At 41.5% G+C, this 14,998-nt stretch overlaps 1 protein-coding gene and 1 non-coding gene across 2 annotated transcripts in view; one reads left to right on the forward strand and one right to left on the reverse strand.

Annotated features, from left to right (window-relative positions):
• The window catches only part of LOC117395269 (DELTA-stichotoxin-Hcr4a-like), a 412,383-nt gene that overhangs the window by 111,846 nt on the left and 285,539 nt on the right, over window positions 1-14,998 (reverse strand). The window lies entirely within an intron of this gene.
• LOC131705486 (small nucleolar RNA U3) lies at window positions 835-1,039 on the forward strand. Its single transcript, XR_009310439.1, has one exon. It is a non-coding gene; the product is annotated as a small nucleolar RNA U3 (small nucleolar RNA).

Below are 14,998 nucleotides of genomic sequence, written 5' to 3' on the forward strand. Positions count from 1 at the left end.
CGATATTTCATTATAAACACGTTACAAATGAAAGCAAACTTCAAGCCATTTATTTTTATTCTCAATTAACACAAACTCTTTAATTGCTAATAAATAAATAAATAAATAAATAAATAATCTCCCTTTGTGATTCTCGGAAGACATACGATGGACGGCGCACTGCAGTTTTTCAGTCTGGGGAATATTACAAATTAGGAGACTGTGCTTTAAAATACACATGTAGGGCGGGCGTCTCTGTTACAAAGAATTGTCACACTTTGTATTTATCACCATAATGCGTTGGAACTAAATACGCAGATACGTTAAAACTTTTTGGAGAATGCGGGCATCGATCCCGCTACTTCTCGCATGCTAAGCGAGCGCTCTACCATTTGAGCTAATTCCCCTTTAATGGTGCCAGCGATTCTCATAGGCTACATCGCAGCTTGATACGAGCAATTCCCATTGTCCTACAGATTTTTTTATTGGCAATGTAGTCTGCCATTTGCACATTCAAAAAATAAATTAAACAATTGGAAATATTTCGACTACAGGTATGTTTTCAATTTCTTCAAAAAGAAGTCTCAGCTCGTTGATTCAGTTGGTTTAAAATCCACCTCTGTGTTCCGCTGCAGCAGCGCTGTGTGCTGTGGCTCGAGCTTGTTTGACGAGGCAGGCAATGCAAAAATGCCAAAACTTGCTTTTGTATCACATGACACACTTAAGGTATGCTTTAACGACTTGGTTGTCTCAAGTTAGTTTGTATTGTTAATGTAACACCTCGTTGTTGCCCAGTCATTGTATCATATGAAGTAGAGCTTGCCAGTTGGGGGTGACGGTCTGCCAATAAAAGTTAAGACTATATTTGAAAGGATCATTTCTAGAGTGAAACATGTTTTGAAGGGATTGGTCTCGGTATCCACCAGGAGGAGTGGGAGTGTTTTCTTCTCAGCACCGAACTGACAATGAGTGTTGTTTTCAGGCACCTGCTCGCTGCTAGTGATGACACTCCAATCTTCAGTCGGGGGTTGTTGAAGGAAGGGGACACATTTTGAGTGCGTATCTCATACTGGTAGAAACGCAGAAAAAAGAAACCATCAAGCCTACAATTGTACAGTTATTCAAATCAATAAGCAAATTTCAAATTGATCAATGCTAATGTTAAAACAATTTAACAACATTTTAAATAGGCATTGACTAATATAACAATATAGTAATGTGATTTGCACTACGCAGGACTAGATGAGCTTAAATAAAGACATTACATCTGAAAATAACTTGTGCTTACCCCCACTTACAAGGAAAGGGTCAAACTTTGTATTCGTCCTCATAACGTGTTAGAAAATGTAAACAGCAGTTGGAGAATGCCGAAGTCGATCATCCTAGCATGTTAAACGAGGGCATTTCTCCTGTAAGCTACGTCTAGTAATAGATCGTTTATACTGTTCTCAATGGTTCACATCCCAGCCTGAGACCACGATCCAGTGGTAGACGGAGATGTTTTTCAAGTAATATGTTATTTGGAATATTAAAACAATCAACTTAAATAACACGTTTTTGTACACAAAATATCTTTAAGTGACGTTAACAAGTAGTCTGTTTACAACAAAAATGCAATCTGTGTTAGGAACACTATTTTAATCGGATTTAAAATTGAAATTAAAATGGTATTGAGTGCTGACAAGAGTTTGGTATCAGCTGTTGATTTCCTTGAAACAATCTTTTATAGTAAAATGAACACATTTATTCCTTTTAAAAATAAGTAAAATCAAACTGTCAGAGTGGGATTTCAACCCACGCCTCTATTCAGAGACCAGCACACACAATTCTTTAGAAACACAGAGTCCTTGAGTCTGGCGCGTTAGACCACTCGGCCATCCTGACAAACTGCGTTTACTATTGTCGAAAACCACATTATTTATTTCAGTACAGACTAGGGTTGTCTATTGTATCAAGGGCCGATTGGGTTTATTACGCACATACCAACTGTTCCTCCATGAATGATATAATGACAATTGTAATAAAGAAACGGATTGGATGAGTGTGTGTGTGTGTGTGTGTGTGTGTGTGTGTGTGTGCGTGTGTGTGTGCGTGTGTGTGTGAGAGAGAGAGAGTGTCCCGAGACTGAGGCAACACATCCAGGAGGAGAGACTGCTCCTTACGATAGAGGTGACAGCACTGAGTGTGTGTGTGTGTGTGTGTGTGTGTGTGTGTGTGAGAGAGAGAGAGCATCCCGAGACTGAGGCAACACATCCTCAGTGCTGTCACCTCTATCGTAGGGAGCAGTCTCTCCTCCTGGATGTGTTGCCTCAGTCTCAGGACGCTCTCTCACACACACACACACACACACACACACACACACACCCTCAGTGCTGTCACCTCTATCGTAGGGAGCAGTCTCTCCTCCTGGATGTGTTGCCTCAGTCTCAGGACGCTCTCTCACACACACACACACACACACACACACACACACACACACACACACACACACACACACACACCCTCAGTGCTGTCAGCTCTATCGTAGGGAGCAGTCTCTCCTCCTGGATGTGTTGCCTCAGTCTCAGGACGCTCTCTCACACACGCACACACACCCTCAGTGCTGTCACCTCTATCGTAGGGAGCAGTCTCTCCTCCTGGATGTGTTGCCTCAGTCTCAGGACGCTCTCTCACACACACACACACACACACACACACACACACACACACACACACACACACACCCTCAGTGCTGTCAGCTCTATCGTAGGGAGCAGTCTCTCCCCCTGGATGTGTTGCCTCAGTCTCAGGACACTCTCTCTCTCTCACACACACACACACACACACACACACACACACACACACACACACACACACACACACCCTCAGTGCTGTCACCTCTATCGTAGTGAGCAGTCTCTCCTCCTGGATGTGTTGCCTCAGTCTCAGGACGCTCTCTCACACACACACACACACACACACACACACACACACACACACACACACACACACCCTCAGTGCTGTCAGCTCTATCGTAGGGAGCAGTCTCTCCTCCTGGATGTGTTGCCTCAGTCTCAGGACGCTCTCTCACACACGCACACACACCCTCAGTGCTGTCACCTCTATCGTAGGGAGCAGTCTCTCCTCCTGGATGTGTTGCCTCAGTCTCAGGACGCTCTGTCACACACACACACACACACACACACACACACACACACACACACACACACACACACACACACACCCTCAGTGCTGTCAGCTCTATCGTAGGGAGCAGTCTCTCCCCCTGGATGTGTTGCCTCAGTCTCAGGACACTCTCTCTCTCTCACACACACACACACACACACACACACACACACACACACACACACACACACACACACCCTCAGTGCTGTCACCTCTATCGTAGTGAGCAGTCTCTCCTCCTGGATGTGTTGCCTCAGTCTCAGGACGCTCTCTCACACACACACACACACACACACACACACACACACACACACACACACACACCCTCAGTGCTGTCAGCTCTATCGTAGGGAGCAGTCTCTCCTCCTGGATGTGTTGCCTCAGTCTCAGGACGCTCTCTCACACACGCACACACACCCTCAGTGCTGTCACCTCTATCGTAGGGAGCAGTCTCTCCTCCTGGATGTGTTGCCTCAGTCTCAGGACGCTCTGTCACACACACACACACACACACACACACACACACACACACACACACACACACACACCCTCAGTGCTGTCAGCTCTATCGTAGGGAGCAGTCTCTCCCCCTGGATGTGTTACCTCAGTCTCGGGACGCTCTCTCTCTCACACACACACACACACACACACACACACACACACCCTCAGTGCTGTCAGCTCTATCGTAGGGAGCAGTCTCTCCCCCTGGATGTGTTGCCTCAGTCTCAGGACGCTCTCTCTCTCTCACACACACACACACACACGCACACACACACACACACACACACACACACACCCTCAGTGCTGTCAGCTCTATCGTAGGGAGCAGTCTCTCCTCCTGGATGTGTTGCCTCAGTCTCAGGACGCTCTCTCACACACGCACACACACCCTCAGTGCTGTCACCTCTATCGTAGGGAGCAGTCTCTCCTCCTGGATGTGTTGCCTCAGTCTCAGGACGCTCTCTCACACACGCACACACACCCTCAGTGCTGTCAGCTCTATCGTAGTGTCGCAAGTGACGCTGAATCAGCTAGGCTGGTCATTAAAATATTGACTCCTTTGACATGGAGGATCTCGGTAGCTACAGCTGTTGGTTCATCAATTGAATCAGATTCAGTTGTATTGTGTCTGCCAACTGATGATGTGAGGCAGAACAGTAATTGGATACCAGAAAATATGAATAACAGTGAGTTTTGGCCTCCTTCAGTGTTCTGGATGGAAGACGTACCTCGCAAAGTGACTCTGTGCGAACAAAAGGAAATATAAAGAAATAATATTTACAGCTAAACGTGTCCAAGTATCTTATAGGAATGAAGTCAGGCCATGGAAATCCACACCTGTGATGGAGAAACATTGGATCAAGGGGCTTCGTGTGGAAACAACTAAGAGCGAAACCTGGTACAGAAGCTGAATCCTGCTGAGAACATATGGATATGCTGAATATGTACTAGGCAATTTCAAATATGGAATGTATTATAAAATGAAGTGTCAAAGATATTAGGAAGGATAAAGAAAGAGTATCCTTGTACCACCAGTGGATGGCTCTCTTGCTCCATGAAATAGGTCAGTCTACATATGGTTCTAATTGAACATTTAGTAATCTGAGAATTTTTAAATATATATATATATATATATATATATATATATATATATATATATATATATATATATATATATATATATATATAATAAACGATTTACCACTAGTATATCTTATCTTCAGAAAGCATGATGCTTGATAAAAAAAAGCACCATTCCGGCTAAAAGTGAATGTTAATCTACAAATTTATGCCCTAAAACACAAGATAAGAAGAGACTCTTTATGACCAAAAGATTAACTAACAAGCCAGAGGTCTTGAGAAAAAAAATCCTGTCTCGGCTGGATTTTGTATGAACAAAGAGAAGGGTCAAGCTTAGTTGAATGCAGTTATACTGGCCTATATTTGGATTTAAATCTTAAGAGGGATTCACCAAAGTAATATTTTAGCAACTGATAAACAGAGGTAAATTAATTGAAAGATTATCTTATAATGAAACAGGTTCAGTGCTAATTGACACTGTTTATAGTTCATAACAGTTATTTCATAAGATTAATAATATGTTTTAAGTATTTGCTATAATGAGAAAACATATTATTTACAACTGACAAGTATTATTGCTTGTTCACGACTTTGCTGTAGTGATAAGAAGATTAAAACCTGGAGCAGTATTCGATTTACTTAAATGGGAAAATGGTACAAGTTTATTCTTCTTTCTATTGAACAATAAGACTTCAAGACATTATGATATCCATTGAATTATATAAGTTTAAAGGTGTTGTGTTATGTTTTTGTGTTAAGTTTGTAATAATATACTATAATGTACCTTGTTATTAATCCACTATACTATTGTCTAATGATGGTAGATGGATTCCTTATAATGTGGTGATTTGAAGCTGCTGCAGTGAAACCGGGGCCTCTCTTCTTATCTAGAAAGAGGGAATGTCCTTGGGTTCCACTTCAGCAGAGCTGCAAGCCTCATAGAGATGAAGTGTTAAGTTAGTGGTTTAGTACTGATAAGTAAATGTCTTGAAATAATATGCTCAACTCATGGATTAATGGACAGGCTTTGCACAGACTCTGACCTTGGAAAAAAACAAGAGACTGTGGAAACTGCTAGCAGTAACATATTCCCAGAGAGGTACAGGTCAGAGCCTGGTCAGTGCATCTCTTAATGGATAAATAATTGTAATGAAAACTATTACCACTTAAACTTAGTGAAACTAAATGACTTGAATATTGTATGAGACAAACTTGTGTCAAATACTCTGTTAGACAATAGTATATGGAATCAAAACTGACTCATTAACAAAATGATGAAACAATATGAAGTTAAAAGAAACACATACCTTTAATTTAGCATAATATAATCACTTAGAAGATGATGTCACATATTAAGAACATCTCTCATATATAACACATATAAAATTAGTGTTTTGCATACAGTAGTGTTTTTATATTATATTATAAACCAAGATCCTGGGAACCTTGGGTCACTTAACTTTTCAGATAAAGGAGGGGCTCAGAGGAAAGCAAAGAAATGAGATCATAGGTTTGGAGTTAGACAAGAAATGAGATATTGAATTTATTGAGTACATGACACCTATTAATTCTGAAAAGTTAGTCTGGATCTTTTGAAAACTATTATTTGTAGAATGGATAAGAACTGTCCCACCTGATTAATGATTGGATTTAATTGAGGCGTCCCATGTATTCCAATGAGACGAAAAACCTATAAAACTCCAGAGTAATTTCAATGGGCACCACACTCATCCCAGACAGGGCACGGTGGTCCATCTTTTGCAAACCTACACAATTGAGCTGATTGAATTCAGTTTCATTTGCCTGGTGAAGACAGCCATATCCTTTTACGCTCCGCCTGCACTAGAAGACTGGCTCTACCTCCGCTACGCTCCCCTGCCTCCAGAGCCCGCTCCTTCTCCACCCTTGCTCCACAGTGGTGGAACGACCTTCCTACAGATGTCAGGACTGCCCAGTCCCTGAATACATTCCGGCGCCTCCTTAAGACTCACCTCTTCAAACAGCACCTGTAGAACTCCTCTGTTGTATCCTGGGACACTATCACCCTTAATTTAAATATGCTTTATTTTGCTCTTATCTGCCCCCTATTTTACTGCATTTAATCCTGTACCTCAGAATATTGTAATCTGCCAAGTGTTTAACCTGTAGTATTTTTTACTTAATCATATCCTGATGTAACTTTTACTATTATCTGCTGTATTATTGAATTGTGGTTTGTCACACTTGAAAAAATTATTGTATTTCTTGCTCTTATTGTATTACTTGTATTGTAACACTTGAATGTATTTGTATTTGCTTGCGATTGTAAGTCGCCCTGGATAAGGGCGTCTGCTAAGAAATAAATAATAATAATAATAATAATAATAATAATAATAATAATAATAATAATAATAATAATAATAAGCATTAAGCAATTATTATTATTATTTTATCTCACATGTATTGCATGTATTGCCATAAGGGACTCACGCTATGTTTTAGAAATAAGAGAGAGTTTTGTTGAATGTGCTGAAATAGACCATTGGGTACTTTAGATGACGTGTTCTTGGCCTGCTTGTCGGCCTTGATTAACACATATATACATGTATTAAAGTGTTAACGTTGATATCTGTTAAGACACTGGACTGCCCAGTGTGTCTTTCAGCTGGGGATACGACGTAGCCTGTAGCTACTCTATCCAATATTTAACCGTTAAAAAACCGAACGAGTACTAATTATACTCCGATTCGTAAAAATCTTTAAATACATGAGTCTGTCAATTTCTTGAGTTCTATATTAGTCATCTGCATGTACTGCGGGTCCAGAGCACGAACTATATCCCACTAGGAGTAATAACATCTCTGTCCTCCTAACGTCTCCCCTGAGATAAGAGTGTATGCTGAGCAAATAAAAAGAGTACGTAAAGAAATATGACCACGCAGATTTCGTGACAACAGACTGCAGATATTAACACTGACCACAAGAGGGAGCCAGAGCACCACTGCTCTTCATAACACTATGTAACACAATTTTTGTTCCTGGGTAGTAAGTGTTATTTCCTAATTGCTTATGCCTCAAAAGTATAGAAAATGGCTATTATTCCCCACAAACTTTGCTTTTGTGACCAGGACAGTGATATTTTGAAATTTACCTATTTACAATGAGAAAACGGGCGAATTTGTGTCTTTTCGTTCACATAAAGTCAGAAAAAAACAACATATGAATCCAAATTAACATGTATTTATACTAAAGTAATACAAAAATGACTACAAAAGATTTAGAAGTGAGTAGTTTTTTGAGATTTACAATTATACTGTAAATCACTTTCACGAATCAGCCCCCAAATGTAGTCTCCCATCAGGTTCTCGTTATACTGTCCTTGGTAGCGGCATTCAAAGTCCAGTATATCCTGGTGGAAGCGCTCGCCTTGCTCCTCCGAGTACGCTCCCATGTTCTCCTTGAATTTATCAAGATGAGCATCAAGGATATGGACTTTGAGGGACATCCTACAGCCCATTGTGCCGTAGTTCTTCACCAGAGTCTCAACCAGCTCCACATAGTTTTCGGCCTTGTGATTGCCCAGGAAGCCCCGAACCACTGTGACAAAGCTGTTCCAAGCCGCTTTCTCCTTACTAATGAGCTTCTTGGGGAATTCATTGCACTCCAGGATCTTCTTTATCTGTGGTCTGACGAAGACACCGGCTTTGACCTTTGCCTCAGACAGCTTAGGGAAGAAGTCTTGAAGGTACTTGAAGGCTGCTGACTCCTTATCTAGAGCTCTGACAAATTGTTTCATAAGGCCCAATTTGATGTGCAGTGGTGGCATCAGCACCTTCCGGGGGTCCACCAGTGGCTCCCACTTGACGTTGTTCCTCCCCACAGAGAACTCGGTCTGCTGTGGCCAGTCCCGCCTGTGGTAGTGCTCCTTGGTGTCCCTGCTGTCCCAAAGGCAAAGACAGCAGGGAAACTTGGTAAAACCGCCTTGGAGACCCACCAGGAATGCCACCATTTTGAAGTATCCTATGACCTTGATGCCATCTCAGAAAAATGCAGATATGTATCCACTTAGGCAGCTGGAACTAAACTGAACTGGTGGGCTTAAGGCCCCTGTATTTATACTACTATTTATATTACTGGAAAGTTCTAGAAAGGTCTAGAAGTTACTCCAAGTTTACTCAGCACTGAATCTATCTGGAATGTTCTGGAAAATAGGTACATTTCAAAATACCACTGTCCTGGTCACAAAAGCAAAGTTTGTGGGGAATAATAGCCATTTTCTATACTTTTGAGGCATAAGCAATTAGGAAATAACACTTACTACCCAGGAACCAAAAAAATAATAATTGTTACACGGTGTAATCAATCATTCAATCATTCAATCAATCTTTATTTTATAGAGCGCCTTTCATAGTGGACCACGATCACAAAGTGCTTTTCAAGACAGTGGGGAACAATGCATAATACATTAAATACAGTGAAATACAGGGCATAGTACATTAAATACAAGCATATTACATTAAATACAAGGCTAGGATGTGATTTCTAAACATTGTGGATGCGTGTGTCATACAGAATTATATGAATAAGATGGAGTGAAAAAACTGAAATAGCAATTTAGACAACAATTAATAACAGATATCAGGCTTGAAGAGCATTGAAAGGCAGAGAGAACATGGGGATGAATAATGTAATAACACAGTAAAAAGACAATTGAAATAGGCAGCAGTTACCTCCCCAGCTCTCCCATTGTTAACACAAGGCTACTAAAACTACAGCATGGGAAGGGATTTTACTGCAATTCCACAACCAACAGCACAGACTGCACTACACTCTGTGACTACAAGAGGGAGAGAGAGAGAGAGTAATAAAATGATGCTCTTTAATCCAGAGCAGTGGTTCTTAACCTGGGGTCCTCAGAGACAGTCTAGGGGGTCCACAGGAAAAAAACTGGAAACTTTTCACTCAACATTAGCAATGTGCAAAATCAAAATGTTTGCTTCTTGAATGGATTTGATATCACAAAGTTTATGATGGATCTGTTAACCTGCAGATCTGATTTTAATATTTTATAATTAATAATTATTTATACTGCAGGTGCTGAGGGTGAAGGCAATGAAACGGGACCCGGCCTGTGGAGGAGCTCAACTGCACACAAACACACTGAGCTCAATAACAAGGGCTCAAAATAAAAGACAAGATCAATCTGGTAAATATCTTGATTATTCATGTATTCTAATACATTGCAGAGGCTGAAGGGCTGCCATTGGATTTATATTTATTAATTTAGTTAGTTTCAAATAAAAATGAAAATATAATTATTGATTACTCTGCAGTAAGGAAAAGATAAAGATACTGAAACTAAAATACAAAGTGAAAATAAAGAAAATCACACACTGTATTTCCCTTAAAGGAAATAAATAAATAAATAATGCAGATCTGATTCTGCGTTCATCCCACTACAGGTAAACGTTTCAAGATTAAATCTCGTATTTCATGCACCAGTACTAATGTGCTTTACTTGTTGTCATGCCCGTGTGGGAAAGGATATGTGGGGAAAACTTCAACAATTAAAAATTCATCTGAGTGAGCACAAGAGTGCAATTAGACAAAAAGAGGAAACTTCACCTGCAGCAAAACATTTCATGGAGAGAAGCCATAACGTCCCTGCTTTCAGATGGATTGGCATTGAAAAAGTGATTGTGAATCGCAGAGGTGGAGACCTACATACAAAATGACTTCAATGGGAGTCTTTTTGGACACACCCCCTGAATACATTGTCACCAATTGGGATGAGCGAGGAACTGGATTTGGCAGCTTTTTATCATTTAGAATTTGGCCTCCTTTATAATTTGGTTGTTTATTTTTCATTAATGTATGTAATATTTAGTTCAGTTATTTATAATCTATTTCATTAATAGTGATGCATTTAGAATGAGTTATTGATAACCAATGAAAGGTGATTGATGCTTTGTTTAATACAGTATTGATGGCAGTGTTGTTGTATATGTTACTGGTATAGTTTTATTATAAGTTGATAATTCAATGGTTCTGAGTTACTGTTTCAATGAGATTGGCAATCTGTCGATAGATTCAATGCACGTGTGTTCTTTGAATTTATTGATTCATGGAAATGAGAAAAATGCTGCAACAGAAGCATAATAAACAAGAAGAACTATAAAGCCTGAATCACAATATTGCAGAAATGTGTATTATATACACTTTCAGCCTGATTTTCAAAAGCAGCAAACTAATAATTAAATCACAAAGTGATTTCAATGTTTTCAGATCCCTTTATTTCGATGTGTTGAAGGTTCACTAAGTGTTTACAGGACTCGTTTAATAGAAACCCATTGAAAGCCATAAACTCAGTGACCCACATCAGCTTTTGGAAATCAATGCGGGACCTGGTTCTTATTTTGCCTCTTTTAAAATCAGGCTGTTGGTGTCTGTGTGGAGTCTGGCTTTATATTTTTGACTGTGCAAAGCCACAGGACTTGTGTGAGCGGGGCCTCCGTTTAGAGGAGCAGCGCACGCCGCCTTCACTGGAACTTTGATTTGGAGTTTCTGGATGTTTTGCTTTGCTTTTTGTACACTGGGCTGTATGTCCTCCATGAGTTCCCATAGCTGGTAGCGTCATGTGAGTGTGTGTGTGTGAATAAATCCTGAGTGCCTGTGTCTCTGTGCCTCCCTCTCTGCCTCTCACCTGCCTGCCTGCCTGTCTCAACCGCTGTGAAACACACACTTCTCACACACTGGACTGAGAGAACTGACTTTTTATCTTGCTTGAAATAAAATGAAAGGAACGTACTTCTGATTGTGCAACCATTCTTTGAATTCAATTGTATATATTAACATGGTATGCACCTCAAATAGATGGAAGATTGATTTTGTGAGGCTTCTTTATCTAACTCAGGTTATAACTGAAAATAATAAAAATGAAGTTATCTCAATTTAATACACATTGTTTAAATGAGGAATTCATATATAGAGTTAATTCTTGTTTTTATTAAGGAGCAGCACATCAGCGTTATTGAAGGCAGTTTATTCTTCATTGTCTTGCCTCCTGTGTCATCCTTGTTACCCACCTGGTCTCCTTCATTCCTTATGTGTGCAGCAGCTCCCTGGCACACATGTCTCAACACTTATGGGCCAGTTCATTCTGAACAGGCAGATTTCTAATGCCCCTCCTAGAGAGCAGGAAAGCACTGAGAGGCTAAACATAAAACTACAGGAAGGATAATCTAACTGTACTGTGAGTCACCCAACCCTATGAAGTCCCACCTGTGTTCACAGCTCAGATCTCATAGAACTGTCTGTGACACTTAATGAAACAGAAGTGCAGCGCTTAGAACACATATACAAATAGAACTAATCCACCCTTCTATTAAACTGTGAACTTAGTGTTTGATTGAATCCCTCTCTGTGTTTGTATGTCCTGGAAACAGGCATCAGTGCCCTGCCAAGCTGCACACACTGCCATCATTCACACTGACCACAAGACGGAGCCAGAGCACCACTGCTGTCCATAATGGAATAACGCAATAATACGACAATTGATATAGGCAGCAGTTACCTCCCCAGTCAGCCCAGTTCTCCCATTGTTAACACAAGGCTCCTCACACCCAGTCATCTAAACACTACAGTGTGAGCAGACCCATAAATTAATATATAGCGAAATAAATAAATACACGTGGGCTGTGTGTGCGTCTTTCTGCGAAGGTTCTGTTTAAAATCGATTTTACAATCAGCTCAGAAGGGGGGTAAAACCCCACCAGTATGCATGAACATTTTATATGTGGTCGGATTGACAGGCAAAACAAACCAAAAGTGGCTTAAAAAACAGCTATGTTTCTTTTTTTTTTTTTTTTTTTAGAAATGATTAAGACGCTTTATATTCACCTGTATCTCCAAAATGTATAGCAAATTAATAAACTATGCTCGGCATACACATAGTCCCTAGGGTGTATTATTTTTATTTATTTCTTAGCAGACTTACAGTCGTAAACAAAAATACATTTTAATAATCACAGTACAAGTATTAATACAATTAAGAGCATGATAAAATACAATGACAACTTGGTATTAATATATTTTGGGGGCTCCTAGTTTTACAGAAGTTGAACCCCAAAGATAACGGTCTGACGTCACTGCTGCCTGAAGTCGTTCCTAGGCAGAGTGACTTGCGACCGTTCCATTGCACTGAATAGGGAGACATGGAATATATAGCTCAGCACACGCGGGTCACATGTGTGTTTCTGTCTGGATTGAAACTGCTAATCAGTGATAATGTTTTTTATGTTTGTGCTTCAGCACTGGGGGAACTAATAATATGTTTTTAATTCAGGAAATACGATTTTTTTTCCCCCCCTCTCACTTTTGTTGTTATGGTACGGTCCGGCATTGAACGATACCGTTCCATTCCACAAACCGATCAATGTTGCTGTCGTTCCCTTTCAATTCGAAGACGACCACCAACATTACTTATGGGATATGCCTGCCCAACGCACACAGCGTTAGTGCCTCGGTGCGTATATCTGCCTGGGCTCTCTGGTACACATGCAGTGCTCGGTGCATGCAGTGCTCGGTGCATGCAGTGTTCGGTGTACGCAGTGTTCGGTGCACGCAGTGCTCGGTGCACGCAGTGTTCGGTGTACGCAGTGTTCGGTGCACGCAGTGCTCGGTGCACGCAGTGTTCGGTGGACGCAGTGTTCGGCGTACGTAGTGCACATGATACGCTGTGCAATCAGTGCCTGATACGCTCGGTACAAGCGATGCACGCGGTGCTCAGTGCACTCAGTGCATGCGCTGTTCGGTGCACACTGTGCACACAATACACAGTGCAATCTGTGTTGAATACTCCACCGTGATGACGAGCAAGGCCGGGTTTCATTCTTGCACGTCCTGTAGGGCTAAAATTCCTCAGGAAGACAGGCATACTCTGTGTGCGTGATGCTTGGGTGTCTAGCATGCCACCTTGGCCCTTGAGAGTGAGGCGGCCTGTAACATCTGCACGGCTTTTCAACCCTGAGAACAGACTGGAAATGGCCACAAAGGCAAGTTCCGCGTCCCCTGTGATTGGACTGTCAGCGGCTCTCGGAGCCCCAGAGCCCCTCCTCCATGGACTGTCCGTGGACCTCCTGCTGGACATTCCCCACGCGCAGACCCCCCCGTAGCTGCTCGCCATCTCCGCAAGCGAGACGGGTGAAGTGCTCGAAGCAGGCAAGGTTCATTATGGACCAGACAGGCACCTGCGGCCTTCGGCCACAGTTCAGCTTAGGAGGGAGGCGTAGTGTAGAATCAAACAGCCTATAACTGCAACCCAAAACCACAAGGGGAATTGAACATGACAGATGAGGGCTGCAAATCACAGAAAACATATCACTCGTTCAGATGCTCGGAGTGCAGTATATACATTTCTGGCACTGATGTTTATTTAACAGTGATTTCGAGTTCTTAGTGTGTCATTGAATGTGTACAAATGCAAGGACAGTAACTTTTTTCCTAAGTCTACTCAGTATACATCCAGTATGAAAAGGAAATGTAGTGGGGATATGTGAGCTGGGTAACTGAACCATACTCAGTACATTCACAAACATACCTACAGTATTATTATTATTATTATTTATTTCTTAGCAGACGCCCTTATCCAGGGCGACTTACAATCGCAAGCAAATACAAATACATTCAAGTGTTACAATATAAGTCATACAATAAGAACAAGAAATACAATAATTCTCAAGTGTGACAAACCACAATTCAATAATACAGCAGATAATAGTGAAAGTTACATCAGGATATGATTAAATAGTGATAGTTACATCAGGATATGATTAAGTACAAAATACTACAGATTAAACACTTGGCAGATTACAATATTCTGAGGTACAGGATTAAATGCAGTAAAATAGGGGGCAGATAAGAGCAAAATAAAGCATATTTAAATGAAGGGTGATAGTGTCCCAGGATACAACAGAGGAGTTCTACAGGTGCTGTTTGAAGAGGTGAGTCTTAAGGAGGCGCCGGAATGTGGTCAGGGACTGGGCAGTCCTGACATCTGTAGGAAGGTCGTTCCACCACTGCGGAGCAAGGGTGGAGAAGGAGCGGGCTCGGGAGGCAGGGGAGCGTAGCGGAGGTAGAGCCAGTCTTCTAGTGCAGGCGGAGCGGAGAGGTCGAGTGGGGGTGTAGGGAGAGATGAGGGTCTGGAGGTAGCTGGGTGCAGTCTGATCAAGGCATCTGTAGGCTAGTACAAGAGTCTTGAACTGGATGCGAGCGGTGATCGGGAGCCAGTGGAGCG

Source organism: Acipenser ruthenus, chromosome 35 (genome assembly GCF_902713425.1).
Source record: "Acipenser ruthenus chromosome 35, fAciRut3.2 maternal haplotype, whole genome shotgun sequence".
Classification (NCBI taxonomy): domain Eukaryota; kingdom Metazoa; phylum Chordata; class Actinopteri; order Acipenseriformes; family Acipenseridae; genus Acipenser; species Acipenser ruthenus.